The sequence below is a fragment of the Arachis ipaensis genome, chromosome B04 (assembly GCF_000816755.2).
Source record: "Arachis ipaensis cultivar K30076 chromosome B04, Araip1.1, whole genome shotgun sequence".
NCBI lineage: Eukaryota > Viridiplantae > Streptophyta > Magnoliopsida > Fabales > Fabaceae > Arachis > Arachis ipaensis.
In genome coordinates this window covers 133,469,177-133,474,523 of record NC_029788.2, presented here as the reverse complement: position 1 = coordinate 133,474,523, position 5,347 = coordinate 133,469,177, and positions in this window count along the sequence as shown.

Below are 5,347 nucleotides of genomic sequence, written 5' to 3'. Positions count from 1 at the left end.
TACTCTCGTATCCAAAAAGATATGTATGTTCATTGGTGAACAACTATATGATCAATTCATCACATTGTTTACAAATACTCTTAACAATGTATTTTATTTTTCTTTTCTTTTTAATATTTTGTGTTAAAATGACACGGATAATGTTTTTTCCGTTATTATATATGCTTCTATTTTATTTTATTTTATTAACACCATAAATTTTCAAAGAGACTTATTAATATTTTTTAAACTAAGCGTCAGTATGTTAAGAAAGTGAATTTACATTGAAAAAGTCTCAATGAGGTTTAATGTTTAAAAATTAAAAATTATCCTAACTACTTAAATCATTTCATTTTTTTGTTTTTCACTTAATAACTATATTCATAAAAAGACCAGACATGATTATTTCATATAGAGGTGAGAAGTAGAAACGACAGCTACAAATTAGTTTAAGGTAGTTCGACCTATTAGGGCATTGTAGACTGAAGTTACATCGACTACTATGTAATCGATGCTTAGGGTCTTTGATCGGATACCTTTTTTGAAAATGGTGTACAATGAGATATAATCGAGGGGTCGGATCGGTCTGTCTCCTAGTCCGAAGAGGTTGTCGAGGTATGCCTTTAGATCTTTTTCTTCTAATCCGAGTTTGTCAAAAGTGGGTTTAAACAGAATATCGGCCGAGCTACCTTGATCTATCAAGGTTCTATGAAGGTTAACATTTACTAAGATCATGGTTATTACTACGGGGTCAAAATGGCCAGGTAATATGCCTTGAGCATCTTTTTTAATGAAAGAGATAGTTGGTAGGTCGGTTAGTTGACTGTCTTCCTCGACTTGATATACCTCCTTGAGGTGTCTTTTTCGTGAAGATTTTGGCATTCTTCCTCCTGCGAACCCACCATTGATCATATGTATATGTCACTCTGGGGTGTTAGGAGGTGTTTAGGTCGTCCTCCTTCTTTATCCCGTCTTTTCTTTCTTGGATCGTCTGACCTGTCAGCCAGTTATCTGTCAAGTCGGCCTTCTCTGGTCAACTTTTTTATGACATTCTTTAAATCGTAGCATTCATTAGTAGAATGTCCGTACAACTTATGGTACTCACAATATTCAGTCCGACTTCTAGCTTTTTTATGTTTAATCGGACGAGGAGGTGGGAGTTTCTCTGTGTGGCATATCTCGCGGTAAACATCCACCAAGGAAACCCTTAGAGGGGTATAGTTGTGATACTTTCGGGGCTTCTCTACACTTTGTTTTTCTTTCTTCTTGGGTTCCCTTTCTTTGTCTCGAGTTTGGTACTAGGGCAGGTTTGTTCGAGGGGGAGGTTCTCTGAGTCGAGAATTTTCTTCCATATTGATGTATTTTTCTACCTTTTCTTAAACTTCATTCAAAGAAGTCGGGTGTCGTTTAGATATTGACTGGGAGAATGGTCCTTCTTTAAGACCATTGACCAAACCCATGATTATAGCTTCGGTTGGTAGCTTCTAGATCTCCAAACAAGCCTTATTGAACCTTTCCATGTAATCACAGAGGGTTCTTCGACTTCTTGCTTCACTCCCAGCAAGCTCGGCGCGTGCTTCGTTTTATCCTTCTAAATAGAAAATTTGGTCAGAAATTTCCTGGACAAGTCTTTGAAGCAGGTTATAGACCTGGGTGGCAGGTTATCAAACCACTTCATGGCCTCCTTCGTTAAAGTAGTCGGGAAGGCTTTGCAACGGGTGGCGTCAGAGGCGTCGGCCAGGTACATTCTGCTTTTAAAGTTACTGGGAGCTCAGGTCAGACGTTTCGTCATAGAGATCCATGTCGGGTGATTTGAAGTTCCTAGGAACTTTAGTCTTTATGATCTCTTCTATGAACGGATCTTCTTCTCCTAGGGGACTTTCATCATGTTCCGCCCGATTATTCCTCCTTTGTAGATCAGCCTCCAATTTCTGTAGCTTGTCTTCTAGCTCCTTCCGTTATCTTACTTCTCTTTGTAAACTCCCTTTTTACTTCCATTGTCGTTCAGCCTCGTGTTCGAGCTGTTGCAGTCGATCCCCCTGGCCATGAACCAAATCTAGGATCTCAGTTGTATAAGGACGGTCCTTATCCTTGGGATGGTGGACCTCGGAATGGATCATTCTTGGTTGAGGATTTCCTAAGGTCCCTTCCCTGTGAGGGCCTTGGTATGGTGGTGGAGGTGGAAGCACGAGGACCTGGCCTTCTGGCTAAACTTCTTGTTCATATTCAGATGTCGTGTGGTCATCTTCACGCTCGTGGTCCGCCATTTGTCAGAAGGAGAATTCTAGGTCCCCGGCAACGGCGCCAATGTTCTGAGGGTTACCTGAAACGTTGATTTAGGCCTGAATGTGAGGTCCAAATCCCTTGATGTGACAGCGTCCGACCTCTTTGGTGCCGAGATGCCGCTTGTCCGAGTTCCTCGTGAGGAGGTGAGTGGTGGTACCTGGAAGAGACTCCAATACTTAAGTTAGCAAGGGTTTTAGGCAGGTTTTTAGTAGATTAGAACGTGTCTCATACCTGAGAGCACCCGTGTATTTATAATAGAGTTCATGACCACTTTTATTGGAGTAGTTCCATCTTTTCTAATGGATAAGCGTTCCCTTTATCTTGGGAGTTTGTTGGGATCTACCTTCTAGATAAGGCAGAGATAGTGAAAGATTTTTGGAGGCAGTTACTTGTTAAGTCAAGTAGAGTTGGACCTTTGTGTTGGTGTCCGACCTCCTTAAAGAGGTCGGATTTATAATGAAGTCCACCTTTATTGGTGGACCTTTTTGTGTTATTGGGCATGACTTTTATCTGTTGGATCATGGTATGAATACGATCCTTTTGATTTATGAGTATAAAAATTGGATTCTCCACTTTTTTAATTTTTGTTTTAAAAATATTAAAAAATTTGAGATAAAGAAATTAGATTATCTGACTTTAGTTCTTCCCATAATTAAAAAAACACAAAAAAATTATAATGTTAAAGATATCACTCATTTTTAGGGGTGGTAGACAAGACTAGCCCACCTCGTCTCATTCCGCTCCGCCGAAAGCTCGCCATTTAGCGGGTTAGTCTGCCCCACTTCGCTTATTGAGACGGTTCCAAATTTCTACCCCATCCTGCTTAATAGTGGATTGGCAGGTTGGCGGGTTTAAAAAATATATATAATTTCACAAACATTTAAATAAACTTATAATTTCTAAATTTACAAACACTAAATTTTATATAATTTTAAATATCTAATAAACATAATTATCAAACAAGTTTTCAAAATAAAATAATAACACTAATATTGTCCAAAGCAAAATAAACATTGTCCAAAACATATCATTACCAATTTCATTAGGTAGACAATGAGAATGTGAACAACGGAAACAATAGGCTATACTTCTAGATTCATTAACCATGAAAAAATATTCCAACCTAATTTCACTTTCATCTTTCACGTTTTCCATTATCTATTTTCACCCACACCAAACCCTAAACATTATTTTCACCGCAGCCTCCCACTGCCACCTCCTCTGAAACGCCGTCCAACATCGCCGTTTAAGAAGTTGTAGTGCGCCGTCGTTGCCATCTCACCCAGAATGGAGGCGTTGTTCCATCTCTCCTCCACGCCGCAACGTCGCCTCTCCACCTCCCCTAAAGCCCGCGAAGTGTCGTCGCTACCTCTGCCCCTACACCCCACAGCGGCACCGTGCCTCTGTTTCTAACAGCCGCGCGTTTCCGACGAGTGCGAAGGTCGCCCATCGCCCCACTGCGTCGCGTACAACCATATCGTCCTATTGCTTCTCTGTGACGCGCATTCCTGTTGAGGAAAAAGGCCACCCGTCACATAATCGCGCTGCAACGCTGAGTCATCGCGTCTCTACTTTGTCCCCCTCTTTCGTTGGGTGTTTTTTTCTCAAATATAGTGGATGTTTTATTTCCTTATTCGTTGGATGTTTTTTTTAATTTTTATAGTTGGATGTTTCTTTGATTTAGATTTATGTTTCTTTTTTAATATGGATATTTTTTTCTTTCAGATGTATTGGATGTTTTCTTTTATTTTAGGTGAAAATTAGGGTGGAGGCGTGAAGAACAAAGCGGCTGCGATCTTTGGGGAGGGCGGTGCAAATGAAGGACTTCGGAGAGATAAATTAAGATTTGTGGGGCTTTCTTTTTACCATGGGTAGAGAATGAAAATGGAATTAGGGTTTGAATATTTTTAATTAATTAAAAGTTTGATTTTCAAAAATTAATTTAACATTTTTTTTAATTCTTTGTTTACGTTGTTTAAAATGAGTGTTGTTCTTCTATACTTTTTCTATAATTAAATATTGTCAAAGTCTCTAATCAATTAATCATAGTCCAAATTATAATTTAAAGTAAAACGAATAAACATTTCAAATACAAGTACAAAAATAACATTTCAAATTCAATTATTATTTAAGTAAAAATCCTGTCGGACAAACTCGTTCTACTCCCATCAAAATTCATAGATTAGGCGGGCTTTTTTATTATAGCAGTTAGGGGTGTGCATGGCTTGGCCCGACCCGAAGACCCGGCCCGGCCCGAACACTTTAGGGGCTAATTTGGTGTGATTTCATCAGGTCTAGGGCCGGGTATGGGTCTCAAAAATAGACCCGGTCATTATTTCGGGTCGGGTCCGGGCCATAGCTCGGGTCACCCGAAATCGGCCCGGTGGCCCGGTCATCATACATAATTAATATTTTGTGTTATTAGTGATGGATGATGGCTATTATTATGTGAAATTTAAGTGTTATAAACCTTAATATTTTGTGTTATTAGTCATTATATATAAGACTATAAGTTAATATTTTATGTTTAAAATGCATAAGACTTTAGACTAATTCATAATCTTGTGTTATTTGTATTGATTTAAATATTTGGTGTTATTAGGCAATATTAGTATTGATTATGGTTTTGTTTTAATTTTAGAGAAGAGTTGGTTCTTATTATATTTTTCTAAGTGAATTTTACCATGTCAAATAATGATTGGAGTCTTGAAAATTTGGATATTTTTACATGCTAATTTACAAGAAGGTATCAAGGTAATATAATATTAACGGCCCGGTTTTCACCCGGTATAATTGTTGCCCGAAAGTGTATAGGTTTCATCGGGTCTAGGGTCGGGTTCGGGTCTAACAAATAGGCCCGGTATATATTTCGGGTCGGGTCTGGGTCACATCAAACTCGGCTTCACCCGACCCATGCACACCCCTAATAGCAGTCACAAATTTTTTACCTAACCCACTTTTTTTTGTAAGTTATGTGAGTTGATCCGGTAAATTTCGGTCCATTTGTCACACCAACTCATTTCACTTCTATAAAAAAAAAAAGCATTTGCTTTAATATTAAAAATATGTTCTAAAAATTATA